At 40.7% G+C, this 14,921-nt stretch overlaps 1 protein-coding gene and 1 pseudogene across 1 annotated transcript in view; one reads left to right on the top strand and one right to left on the bottom strand.

The window, feature by feature from the left end:
- The window catches only part of NALCN (sodium leak channel, non-selective), a 2,843,734-nt gene that overhangs the window by 493,366 nt on the left and 2,335,447 nt on the right, over positions 1–14,921 (top strand). The window lies entirely within an intron of this gene.
- LOC146805125 (RING finger protein 112-like) lies at positions 9,427–11,091 on the bottom strand (annotated as a pseudogene).

The following is a 14,921-nucleotide window of genomic DNA, read 5'->3' as shown; positions in this document are numbered from 1 at the left end:
CTCAGGGCAACAGCGCTGCATCCGGAAAAGGATCTGCATGGTTCCAGGTGGAAAGTAAGTCATCGATGGCAGTGGATGACGGAGGGGTTTGGAGCACTCTTAGAGTGTGACCCCCATCTTGACTCTCCAAGCCACGCCTCCCTAAAGGTTTTAAAACAAGCACATCAGGCTTGACATTTTACAAAACAAAATCTGATTTGACAAATAAGGCACGCCCCAGGGCTAGACTAAAGGCTGACAATTTTGCTTTGTCCCTTCAGGTTTTTATAATAGTAAGAAATTTGACACAATGCTTTGCGTCACTTTGCAAGTGCTTGGGCAAAGCCCTACTAAATGAATCTCAAAGAGAAAGGTAGGGTAGAAAAATGAAAATTGAGTCACAAGTGGGCAAAGCAAAATTCATGAAGATCTAACAAAATAACTAAGAGCATGATTTAAAGTTGGGTGAACAGGTACTTTGTCACAAAAGTTATGAATATCCCGCTTACCTTTTACAAGTGCCATAAGATATAATGCACTTGTGATTTGGCCGATGGGATTTCCATAATGTTCATGACAGAGTAACCCAGCCACCAAACTCTAAATCCTACCCTATGAATTGTACATGTGGAAAGCAGGACATTTAAATATTGTAAACCTTTCAGGTACCCAACGTTAACAGAGCTGCAGGTACCCGATTGCTAATGACATCCATCCATCATGTTTGTGACAGAGTAAACCATCCGCCAGACTCTAAATCTGGCCCTAAGGCTTGTGCATGTGGAAAGCTGCTGGGTTGAGTTACCGCCCGGAATTGCTGGAGTGCGATGCAAGCATTAGCAACGAAAGTGCTTCTGTAAGGGACGAAAATTGTACATGATACATGTCCCTCAGACTTGGTGGGAGCTGGTATGTGGGCCCATAGCTCCCATTAGTCCTTTTTTTATGTTGTTTGTCCAGGGAGGTGATTGTTGACCTCGTTGGCCCTGACAAATTTGCCACAAATAATTTGGCTATGAAACATGTTGGCCGTCATTAAAATGGTATACAACATGCTGTGTTTTTAAATGTGGGATAGACTCTCTACCTGGAATAAAGAAGGATAGTACCTGTGAGTCTATTCCTTTTTAATTTGAGACCTCCTTGGTCGTTGTTTTTGCACGGGGGACACAAGTTTTCTTTGATCTTTACTTTCTTCTTCACTGGACACATCACTCTGTTGTGAGAAAGTTATTAATGATGAAACAAACGTGGGCAAGCTGGTGAGAACCTGCTAGTAGCTCCTCGGGTGGTGCGCACGTGAGATACTTTCTCTTCTTCTTACACATTTTTACACATATACATTGAATGTTGGTGGTATGTGTAAAGTAAATTAAGTAAAAATGTCCTTAAAGTACTCACTGTTCACTGTTTGGTTCTATCTGTTTTCTTTAATTTTTAGAGTATGAGGCACGCTGGATTGGGTTACACCAAGATATTAACTAGGAGATTGAGGTTTTTTGATAAAACTATCTTTCCTCTTCCCCATCCTGACTACAGTGAATGAGTGCCTATTTGTGCCAGTTCTTTGTTGTTTAAATAAGTGTTGAGTGGAGGGTGTTCTGGCATATTATCCCTTTGGAGCTCCTTTTTTTGAATTACAATGTGGAAAGCAAGACAATCAAATATTCTAAACCTTTAGGTACCCTACGTTAATAGAGCTGCAAGAATCTGGTTGCTAATGACATACATGTATTATACAACAGGATATTCTGTGGGCAGCTAATCTGTACACCCTGGAAGAAAACATACAAGTTATTTTAAGTTTTCCAGTCTTTAAAATAAATCTTCTCTTGGTGCTCATAAACTGGTTAATCACCTTTAGTCTGCTCTCCTCTGTTTACACTCTTCTGGTTGGAAGTTGTAGCTTAGGGGTAGCATCGGGTCAACAACCAGCTTCATGATGCAGTTTCTTCGGTCTCTGCTCTCAGGTGGAAGACAGCAAGGAAGGGAGTGCTGTGCCTCAGCACATTGGCCTCACATGCCGGGAACAGGCTCAAAGATTTGTACAGAACTATTTGATGTAGGCCACGGGCAGTGTCTTTCACCACTAAAGCTCGAAAAGCCAGGAAACAGGCCAGAGGGAGCAGCAGGCATTGTGTGTGCATTGGCGCTTGGGGAGAGAAGAAATTATCCATACCTAAGTAGATATAGTGCATTTTTCACTCTCCCTTTGATGCAAGGCAATATAGAAGCTTTGGTTGTTGCTCTGTCTTGCATCAAATATTAGTAAATCTGAGCCTTAATATTTTTTGAGAGGTGATATAAGGGTGGCATCACAGGAATTCTGGATTGTTTTAATGGAGGCAAACATGTTTGCACTCTGTATAGTCTGATCACTTATTAATTATATGCATATTTTTAAAGCACTTATTTTATCTTAAACACAACATCATTTTGTGGCAGCCTATCTTATAATGTGTATAATACAATTTTAAAATAATGACTTACATATTCACAGGGCTTTCTGTCACATGCGGAGACCCCTTAGTACTATAAACAAACAAGACCTTATTCCCCTGCACCAACCAGTATTTAATTATGTGACCCTCTGATCACACAGACATCTGCAGTGATTGGACTGCAAACTGAGGTTTCATAACAGAAATGAGTCAATTTCCCAACGATTAGCCTAGCTTGCATTTATTTTTCATCTACGGCAGTCACATGTTGTAAGCAGTTACCTTAAAATGAAATACAACAAAATGCTGACAAAATATTTGTTCTTTTTAGCAAGGGCTTTGACCCCACAACTTCATCACTGACTCTCAGATTGCAGTGCATCCACTGTTTTATGTATGTATGTTAACGTGTCATATAAACAAGGTCATGTTTCCAGGCCATCTTCATTTACATGTAGTTACAGAAGCATTCCCCCCCCCCCCCCCAATACAGCCACAGACACCCAGGGGCGCTCACCCTACAAAGTGAATTCCTCTGAGTTAGACTAACAGCAGACAGAGTAGAGCAAGCAGTCTTTGGAACGCTTGCCTCTGTCCCCTCTTTTCTGGTGGTGTACCACCCATGATGCATTGCTGGAAGATGCGCCACTGATACGGTGATCCATAGGCTGTATATTTGAAGTTTACGCATGGTGAACAAGTGTTTCACCATGTCTGTGAAAAATAAGCTTTAGAGTTTCTAAGTTTGCAAAAACACAAAACTGACATAGTGGATTTCTTAATTTCATGTAAAAAACAAGAAACATTTTATATTAATACTGAAATGCAGTTCTTCTTCCGGTGAATCAAAAAAAATGATGTTGACTGAAAATATTACCAGTTGTTGGTGGTAATTTGCGATTTCTTAAGGAGAAATCGCACAACTTGGGTGCTTGTTACATCGCATTTAAGGAATCCCAATTTGCAATTCCTTAAATGCAATCGCAAAATAGAGAATCTCAAATTATCGATTCTCTAATTTGCGATGCCCCTTTGGGATGATACATCCCAAAAGGCCTTTTCCCGTTCGCAAACGGGCCGATTGTGAGAATCGGCCCGCAGCTGTGCAAGCCCCTCGGGCTGCTGGTCCTCGCAGTCCCGAGCCCACAGTCGATGCGGGAAAATGGCAATGAGAAGTCTAGGAAAGCAACTATCACCGCTGCCACAGCCAAGTAGCTTTCAAGACTCCTGGGCAAGTACGAGTGATCCCAGCCCACTTCAGGATAGTGGGACAGAATGTTTTAATTTGTTGCCTGCAAGACTACTACTAGAGACAGGGGCCTTTTGCAAAAAGTTGTACAGGCAACTCCACAACTGCTACAGGCCCATACATTCTACTCAGAACCACAACATTTCTCTGGTAATTATTCAACAGGCCAGGAGCTCACTTTGGTTCCAGGAGAATATCAAGTTTCGAACATACAGATGTCTAGGAGATGAATAAATGACTAAGTGACTGTTTTGTTGGGTTGATTGTGGCGCTCACTAATCCCGGGTTATTGTAATAGATCTAGTATCACTAGTGGTGCTTCAGTGGAAGGAGGAATCACCCTATCTCCTTAATTGCAGAACAAAAGGATCATCAACATAGTATAACCATTCCATTCATTAGTCTTTATTATCGATGTGTTACATCATAAAAGACAATTACAATACATAAAAGAATACATAATTATAAAAATACATAATTAAAAAGAGAAACATGAACAGAATACATAAAAATATTTCAATACCCTAATGCCTCTTGTTTCTAATAAACCAAACCCAAGCCAAAAATTTAGCAACAGCAATAGCAACATGTTCACTAGGCTCAAATCTCAACATTTCAAGTGCTTCTGACCCTTGTCTAGTGCCCAGAGTTCGACATAATGGTTTGAGCCATTTAGCTCGGGGTGCAGCATAGACAGGACAAACAAAAAAGATATGGCCAACAGAATCTATACAGTCAAAACAACTTTTACAGGAGTCGCTGGACGTACCCTTCCATTTTTTGGTGAAAGAGTTGGTCGGAAGTGTGCCTACCCTAAATTGATGGTAAAGTTTCCTGTCACAAGGTCTGGTGATGGTGTCCCAGTAAGCTTCGAGGAGTGGAATTCTTTTTTGGGCTAGGAACCTTCCTGACAAGGACTCTGCAGTGGCTGAGTTAAAATATTTCTGCTGCACCGTTGACCAATAAAGGCTCTTAAAGTCTTTCTTAGAGGGAAAGGGGTTATTGGCTGGATCGGTCCATAGATTGCCCAACCCCATAGATTCCAGGAGTTGTTTAGTCTGTTTGAACCAGGGAATATTGCCAGCCCCCAGGATGGATCGCACATCAAGAAAGGCCTTGGCATAGGGGTCCAGCTCGGGGACTGTCCATAAACGCCTCCAAAAGGCCAATGGCTTAAACCTTGCAATGTCTTCAAACGAGTGACAGCCAAGGTCCAACAGGAGGGGTTTGACAGGGGTAGAACATGGAAGGCCCGTGAGCAATCTGAGAAATTTATATTGTGCCTTAACCAGAAGAGAAAGATCAGCGAAACCCCAAAGTTCAGCGCCATAAAGGATCGCCGAGTTGATCCTCACATTAAAGATTTTGATGGGGGGGCCTATCATTCTCGACTGGGATTGCTTATGTTCTTTAACTAGGCAACCAGAAAGCTGAGCAAATTTTAGGGATAGAACATCAATTTGCGGCCTCCAATCCAACTTATTTTCAAAAACTACCCCTAGACAGGTCATAACATTAGTACGTTCAAGCAAGGCTTTGTCCATGGAGACATGGCCCTTTATACCTCTCCCTTTGTTAAAAACCATGTATTCATAGTATAACCAATATATAGTACAATTTATGTAAAAAGTTAAGTGCACATGAGGTTTTTCTGTGTTCTTTATTTCTCAACTTCTTCTGCCCAGCCAACACGTGTTTTGTCATATCAAGGGTTCCCCACAACTTTTTCAGGGCTATAAGATACAATCAAATGAACATCATAGTTGTGGTGTACAAACTACCTACCACATTGTAGTGCACCCATGCATTTGGTTCTTTGTGTCAAAATTATATTTTACTTTTACAATTATTATGTGACTTAAGTGGAACCCAAACAATTTTTCTTATGATCATTCTATACATTCGTATACAGTATATCACTCTTCTACTTCCTTACTTACAAGTGCATCATTTCTTATTTATATTAATAAGTTGTATCACTTAAAGACGTGGGACGTGATGCAAACCTGAGCAATGCATTGAAGTGCACTGATTATCCCCACCATAGTGTTGGGTTTGAAAATCCAAATTAACTAAACACACTGTATGGCCCGATGTAGAATGATATGCAAAGCAAATACCTGTCTTCCTGTTAACAACTGTACATGGTCATCTAAATGACAATTAGTCCAATCAATATCTCTCCCTCTATATACCGTACACTATATTCTTGTATCACGTCTCAAAAACAATTTATGTCATTCCTACTTGGTGACCGGTTCAAATTCCGTCCCGGTGTTCACCTACAATATTTCACAATTGCGCCAATCTGTATTTCCAAAAAGTGTATATCAACGATCATTCCTGTTGTACAGACCACTTCAAAAACCTGCTTTCTTTTTAACAGCAAAGACACTCACTTGTGTTATTATCGCTGTTTCCCAACTCTTATCTCCTCACATGCCTTCTTATTTATAGTCCGTCAACCATTTCCCTGCTATGTTCATAAGTATTTCGCTCCTGGAATTAAAATGCCACCCATTATTAACTCATCCTATTGCGCTCTTCTCCTGTATATGCGTCTGAACTCCACTCATCTGTTAGACTTACCTCGTAAGTGAGTACGCTCCACGATTCACAAATCCCAGTCAGTGTGCTCCGTTTCATCTTGAAATGACAGCTGGAAGCACTGTTTAAAACTATTTCCACTGATCAGGAACTGCAGTATGTTTTAGGGAATTAAGACACACGACCAGATACACATTACAGTTGAGTGGATTAGCACAAATAACCTGTATATTAAATGAAATCACTACGGCAGAAATGTGATGCAGAAATGAGTAGGATTAGTGATGTGTAACGAGGTGAGAACAGTGAGACATGTTTGGCAAATGTTAACCTGTTGCACAATTTATATAAGTGGAAGGTAACAATGGTTGAATGTTGGATTGGAATTGGGACGTGATGCCATCTGACTTGATGGAGTCATATTGATTACAAAATTATCTTAATGCATTTGTTTTTTAATTGGGGATTAAATATGATAGACAATCTTAACATTCACTTGATGAAAGGCACATGAAAATTACATTTTACAAATATGATATGGGATACAAGATGAAGAGAGTTTAACCTGACGGTACTCATTTGAAGCAGTGGCTTGGCGAACATAATGTTTTCAATAATTGTTGGATCACGATTCGATATTTTGGATGTTTATTCGGAACAGGGCACGGCACATTAGATGACAAAAAGACACTTCTACTTATCCAAGATGGCGACCACTATTTGAATTTAACACAGTACCATATTAGACACATTATCTGTACACAGATCAGTAGGCTGATTGGAATATACCGGAAATAGTTTTAAGCAGTCCTTCCGGCTGTCATTTCAAGATGAAACGGAGCACACTGACTGAGATTTGAGGATCGTGGAGCGTACTCGCTTACAAGGTAGGTCAAACGTTGGGGTGGAGTTCAGATGCATATACAGGAACAGAGCGCAATAGGATGAGTTTAATAATGGGCGGCATTTTAATTCCAGGAGTGGAATACTTTCGAACATAACAGGAAAATGGTCGACAGACCATAAAAAGGAACCGCATTCACCGCTGCAGCCTGACTGACACATTATAATGCGTGTGTTCAGAGGCAGCAGTCGGAGGGACCGACCAACACAATCTCATAATCCCTTAAGGACGGCGTTTCCACTGTCGGGATTAGTATGTTGGTTTTTGACAGCCTCTCCATGTCGGTCTTTCTGACTTGGAAATGCCATTGGAAAGAGACATTGGGGGCCCCCAGCAGGGCCCCCTTCCCGCTGGTCCTCCACATCTGGGTCTGGTGGGCACTGAACCTGCACCCTGTGGCAAGTACCTTGAGGTGCCTTCCACACGGTGTAGGGATGTTTAAAATCTTCAATTTTTCAATGGCAGCTTGTGCTCCTGGTGGTTTCAACTCACTGCACAAGCTCCCATTGATTAATGGAAGTTTACGACTGCACCATGTGCGGTCACATCCAAATAATGGGGTTTGAACCACCGACCTGAGATCGGTCCGTTCCCAATCTGCAACTGTGTCGGTTGAAGGCAAGACCTACCAACATCGTAATTAGGGCTATTTTGTTCAATCTTATAGGTAAACGAGAAAGGAGGCAGGAAAGAAGAATGAAGCTGGAATGGACCAATCCTAAGCAGGAGGCGGGAATAAAGTTGTTTTATCCATTAGAGCAGGTCTTGCAGACAGCGCATGCGCGCTAATGCTCGACCTAAAAACTAAAAGTGATGCCATAATTCCATCATCATGCCAACCTACAAAAGTGATCCAAATAATAAATTATTATATGCTAGCAGACCAAAGAAAATATTTTAGGAACACATTGTGCATTCCGTTATGGGACATATGGTGCAGCTTTTAAGATGGTACCATAGTTATTGCTACCCTTAGCATACAATTTGTCAATTAATAATATTTTGTGATCTCCTACTGTTGGCTTGGTTGCTTGATGTGAAGGTCACTCCTAAAATAGGAGTCGCTGCACTGAGATTGCAGAGAATGCCATTTCCAACAGAACACATATTGCTGAGTCAGAGAAAAGTTTACATTGGGCATCTTTGATCTCAGGCTAGAGGGAGGCATATTTTGCCACCTCGTAATTGGTATCACCATACCCAAAGGCACAGTCTCGGGCCCTATTCTTAGCTGTCAGACTGCGATACCTTACTGTACCATTGGTGTCTGGATTTATTTAATGTTCAGGAAGCACCTGTTTCTGCAGAATTTCTTCACAAATGGTTGCCCCAAAAATGTGATCCTCCTCCACCTTTGATAGGTGTGGGGACAGTTTCAGCTTTAAAGAGATAAGTGGCTCACTTACATTGTATGTCAGAAAATCATTGTCAAAGATATTGCCTGCCATAAATATTGTGCCCTGCATATTGTTTAAAAAATATTGTCCCACTGGGTGTAAATATTTTATTATTAGCTCAAGTTGAACAATATTTTTGTAAACTATATTTACGACCCCATATTTATTCCAGGTGGTATTTGGGCAGCAATATTCTGGTAACTTAACATCCGCTGGGTGCAAGGGAGACCATTTGGTGGTGGTTCAGTCAAATTCTGATACCTCATGCCTTGAGGATTAGAAGACTTCTGAGATACACCTTTTTTCTTTGTGATCACTGGGTGGGAATCCCACTCTCATGCTGAAGATACACTCTTTCCAGTATGACATCAGCCGCGCAGATGTTACCCACTAAAACAGATCTTCTGCCTGATGCTGCTGTTTGAAATTATAAAAATATCTTTTACAATTGCGATAAATAATTTAATCATGCACTAAATTTACAGAAATTATCATGAAGTCACTATTGCTGCTAATAAAGTTACTAGTCTTTCCACCTTTCATTCTGATTTGTTGGAAATTAGTTGTTATAGAATATCCCTTTGTAAATACTACCTCCACTTATGTATATCAGTGGAGATACAGTGAATGCTTGTGTCTAATTGTTTTTTTTTTTTGTTTTTGGAAAAGCTTTGTTTTTATTCAAAGCAGTGGACTGTAAATATATACTTTTTGGGCAGCTGTGCTTATTTAATAATGCCTCTACAGATGCAAGGTAAGTGATTGCGGAATTTTGGAGAGTAGACTAATGGCCTTGAGAGGGTGGAAGAGAGAATGGAAATGACAGGACCATGAAATGTATCAACCAAACTTCTCTGAGAGGTGCACCATTTGTGTTCTTTATTGGTTTCTCTGTTTTCTGTTCTTTGATTAAACAACTCCATTTTGTACAGATTCCTCGGGCTGGTTCCAATTTTTCTTCAGATAAAACCTTCTTATCCTGGCAGCGGCCCGCTTATGACTGCCCTCAAACAAGCTAGTGAATCTGTCGACCATGACTGCAACAGACAGGGGTATTGCTGAGAGAGAGGACTGGTGCTGCCACCATGGCTGCCACTCCAGCTGCTAACCCCGAGCATGGTCATCTGGTGCTTCTGGGTGTACTTGCCAGTGACCTGCTCAATATGCTCCTCGATCTCGGCCAACAACTTGGGCATCGTCACCAACCAACCGCTGTGCGCAGGCCTCCAGCAGTTCCAATAGGCGTTGGCTTAGCTCCTCCTTGATTTCAATAGGATTTGTCTGCAGGACTTTCATAAAGGAGCTAGACTCCATACCCTGCTCCCTTGAATTGTTGCTGTACAGCTCCCTGAACTCCTCCTTCACCACCTGGTTTTTCATTGTGATGGCTATCTCAGGTAGAGAGGAGAAGCCGTAATTCTTCTTTATCCCAGCCACAAATTCCTTCAGCTTCTTGGAAAACTGGCTAAATGTCACCTTGGCCCCTCTATTATCCATCTTGACATAGTGCAGAGCCGCCTGTGCCAGCCCATCGAAAATCCTTGCATCATCTTTCGTGCCTTGTCACATCCCGGCAGCTTTATGGGTACGGAAAGACATCATGCAGCATCGGGACTTACTCCTTAGGGCATTTAGAGTCTTTGGACACTTGTGAGCCTTTTCTGTTTTCTGCATCATTTCAAGCTGAAATTGCTGCCCCCCTTCATGACCACAGACAGGGCAGAAACTTAAATCATGAACCATGATATTAAGATGCCTAATTTGCATTAGGGCAAGGGCATCTTCCAGCTCCTCAGATGCATGAATGAACATCTCAGGATATTCTAGATCCATCTCTCTCTTGCCATTGGTCACTGTAAAGATCAGATAGGAGCTGAGCAGCATGCTCAATGCTGAAAGCTTCACAGAGCTCTCCTTGTTGGCATCAATTTTCAATGAAAACTCGATTTCAACAAGGAAAAAAGCAACCTTTTCTCCTAACACATCAATCAGAAAGGGTGTCCTCCACATCCACACTACTTTGGCCCCATCCTCAATGGTCTTCCTCTCGGGCTGAGTGCTGCAGAAGTTTCCTCTACTTTCTGGACTCCTCAGTTTCCTCAATGTGTGATTCAGAAGTGTGGCTGTCCCCTTGCGTTGGCCCCTTATGATGGAAATCATGCAGACCGGATACTTGTCGACCCCCACTCGCTGTAAGCAGGTCTTAATGGCCTCTTCGTACACGAACATGCCTCCATCTTTGTCCAGTCCCACCAGCTGCACCGCCTCCCTGCGTGGCTTTCTCAGATCTTTCCGGACATGTGCTGGCCTGCCGCTGGTCTGGAGCACCTGGTTTATCTTGTCCACCAGGCTCTTGATGCGGAAGTCAGTAGGCATCTTGTTGGGTTGACATGGCTTCCGGCACTCGGAACACTTACAGCCCTGGCCTTTGTGATTATCCAAGTGCTCAGCAATGCAGTCATGGCAGAAGTTGTGACCGCATTCGATCAACACAGGATCTTTGAAAACTTCCAAACAGATGCAGCAGGTGATCTCATCTGTAAAGGACTTCAGAAGCCGCTTCACATCGCCCATGACTGCGCTGTGCCCTATGCCTCCTGGTTACATCACATGCTCTTCATGTCTAGTTGTTGCTGAAATTCAAAGTCAACCCTTTAGGATAGTGACAGTAAATGTTTTTCTGCTAATGGGTGTATGTATGTGTTTGGAAACATCAGTTTTTCCTGATTCGTAAATAGAATCCTTGGGCAAACATGTCCCTAGAATGAAATATGTGTGGCAAGACGCACAGCTTGGGTATCTACCAATTTTATTCAGAAGCATTGCTATAAATGATATGAACAGTGGTAAGAAGTCTTAAAATCTTTTATTTTTAAATGATAACCCTGGTGAACCAGCCACACTTTATCTGAGTCTTAGGCAAGTTGCCTGCCTTTTTTGAAAATATTCCTGATAGTTGACTGCAGGTTGCATTCTATGAGATAAGAGTGTGGCCATCAAAAGGCATAAGGACCTTGACTTGGGTCTGGGTTCCAGCTTGACTGGTGATATGTTTTATTCAGGGAACTGGAAGGACATAGCATACTGCAGTCTCCTTCTGTCAAAAAGAATACATCTACTCTACCCATTGCAGTAAATCCAGGTAATGGTATCCAAAACAGGAGTCTTGCATTTAGACTGCACTGATTGAAATTTAAAAAAACATCGAAACAGAGTGGAGAAAGCCATCTCTACAAGTCTTATGTGACCCAACTCAGACTTCACGGCTTTTCTGGCCAAAAGTGTTTTAATTGAAGGTTTACATCACTGCTGTGTTTTCCCAGAATCTGAAGATGCATGTCTTTCTTTACTCTATTGTTCAATAAGAAAGTAATATTATCTAGGAGGGAAGGCACTTTTAGTTACTTTTTTACCACTGGCTGAGTAGTGCGAGTAACTGTATAGGTGTGCCCTTTACCGTGGAATATATAGTTATTGTGATTTAGACTCTTGATCTTTTGAATGCAATTCAGAATATATTTCTTAGTTGTTGTCCTTTTTTATTATACTATACTGGTGGGAGTTTTCATGAAGGGTGAATTACTTTCGCTGTTGGAGCACCACCTTCTCACGGCAACCTGAGCTGTATGAAACTGTATTGTAGTTGATGGCTCTTTTTGACGGTCATGACAACTGAGCATATGAAAAAATACAGTAGCAGAGTTTTGTACTATTTGTAAGTGAAGCAATCCTAATAATATCAGACCTGGAGAACTTTAAGAAGGTTTCAAGATACCATAAATGTCCTTGACATTCGGGGATTTTAGGTGTCATCTTTGAGGAAATCAGTTTTCACTCACTATTGTGTTCATGTAATTCATCGCTAATGGACCAGAAGGCGAAACCGGGATATTATTTCTGTGAATTCTTAAATATTTCCCTTAACCTTCTCCTTTTTTATTTGTTATTTTTATCGGGGGCATTTGCAAACTTTTATATCCACAATTTATGGATATAGACTCAAAAAAAGAAGAGTGGGCAAAGAATAAACAAATTTCTAATCAATGATTTCCAGCATCCAGTAAAAATCTATAAATAGTGTATCATGGATAAAACGACAGTGGGCCCCCACTTTATTCCTTCATTTCGTTCAAAAGTGTGCCACATATTGTGTATTATTTCTTCATTAGTCGCAATCTATTATAATAACCTCATTTCACCATTAAACTCAATTTCTCCTATCACCTTACACTCAAGAGTGTTGCTTCTAAGAATCTTCTTTGATCCAGTAATTTCTGGACGATCCAATAAAGATGAAATGATTGTTTATTCTAGTCAGGTTTGTCGAATAATGTGAGAATCCCAACAAAAGTCACTCAAGGGACTAGATCTCCATTGATCTTACATATTTCACTCATTTCCGAAAAAAATAGTGTGCCAACAATGGCTCAGCGCAGGACAACACCACAAAGAATGTGTTAATTGAGTTAAGCCTGCTTGCCTCTAACACATTGATCTAAATACTTATTAGACAATGGGTGAACATGCTCTCGTGTATATTATAATTGCTAATTGGAGTACTACAGTATTAATTTATGGTTTGAGTTTAAAACTATGGGGAAACATTCTTTACAATGCAGTTGTACCAACACAGAGCCTTTACCAAACAGCCTTGACAACGCTGAACTTTACCACACATATGCCTTGATCACGCATGGTAAGTATAGTTAAGGTAAGTATACTGCAACAATATCCCCTGCCTTGTGCACAGGTGGAAAATCAGGAACAAGCCACTCCAGGCAGCATTTTTAAAGCTTCTTTATTTCAGCAAAGAATTAGGAAACCGCATTTTAACCACACTCGGTCTTGGTCACAAAACCTGTAAGTCTTCTCCCCCAGTTATATATCAGCATCATTATGCATCAGGCAGTAATACAATACTACAAAACAAAATATTACAATAGAACAGCACAGCATCCTTCCTTGTTGCATTATATGTTCAAGTAATTCACTTACTCTACAAATTACATGTTTACCTTTTCTTTACTGGGCAACCCACATTTAAATAATGTTTTTTTAACTCATATTCAGAGCCTCACTGTGATGAATTTTTGCAAATTATAAATGCTTTGTGGGCTGAAGTAGCCTGATTGTGCATTGCAAACATTTAAACCATCACATCATAATTCAAACCATTGATGTTGCATTATATGTTTGAATGTCCTCATTCAGTTTGGTTATAGTAGCTACTTATTATATTATATCATCTCTGTGGTCTAATTCAACAATGCTTATCGTATGCTATGTATCATGTTACTCACTTTCTGGGTATCCCCATCTCAATCTGTAAAACAATATATAAAGAGCAAAGTAAATCTAATAAATTGACGAGCATATCTAGCCTCAATCATTCATTATGTCAGTTCTATCTAGGATGCCGGCACACAGAAAATATCCCTTCTATTACTTATACAACATACATCAGTTAACCACATCTTCTTCTCAATTACTCCCAAATGTACATTCAACTCTTCTCAGTGTTCATCCCCAGCAGTGGTATACATCGTGCATTCAAAATGAATCTTGATTCTGATTTTCTGAGGGATGCTAGCCTGTCCCCTTCCCCAGGGGTGTTTAGGTATAATATCAATACTGAAGAACTTAACCTACCTCCAATCTCCTTCATGACACAAATTGAAATGCTTGGCACTACTGCAACTGTGATCATTATTGGAAATGGCTTGCCAATGCTCCAAAATGCGTTTTTTAACTGGGAAAATGGTTGAGCTGATGTACCACTTTCCACAGGAGCATGTGATCCCATATACAACAAACTCTGCCTTACACGTAATCAATTTCGTGATGTGACATTTTCTCTGTGTTTGTGCTACTGTGACTTCCTGTACATTACTGCTAAATTTGCAGGCTATACATTGGCCACTTTGTTTAAACCTCTTTCTCTCTTTCAATCAGTTGTTCTGCGTGGGTGAAAGGTAGCTGGAGATCCATAAGTCTTTCAAAGATGTGTTCTTTTGGAAACATATTGCTGGTATATACCCACCTTGTCTTTCAAAAGTGAATCATGCGATAGAATGTACCACTGTTTTTTAATATCTGTTTTAGTTTCCCAGATTTCTGAGTGTATTTGGTGATAAATCATATCGGTTCAGTAGTGCTATTGTTTTTTTGTTGTGGTCATTGAACAGTGCTTCCTCTCTATTCACTTGATCGGCAAGGGTACTGGCTACTGCTAGTGCTCTGTTGGTATACTCTCTCACTTGTAATCTTCTTGTCATACCCAATTTGTACTTACGGTAATTTTCATCCCTACCACAATTCCGTTTAGCGCAAAGAAATTCGCTGAGTGGAAAGCTCCATTTTAGGCTTGGCAGATGATTACTCCATGCATGCAGAATTTATTTTCC

Source organism: Triturus cristatus, chromosome 8 (genome assembly GCF_964204655.1).
Source record: "Triturus cristatus chromosome 8, aTriCri1.1, whole genome shotgun sequence".
NCBI classification, from domain to species: Eukaryota; Metazoa; Chordata; class Amphibia; order Caudata; family Salamandridae; genus Triturus; species Triturus cristatus.
The sequence above is the reverse complement of the archived record's forward strand: the minus strand, read 5'-3'. Positions and strand labels throughout refer to the sequence as shown.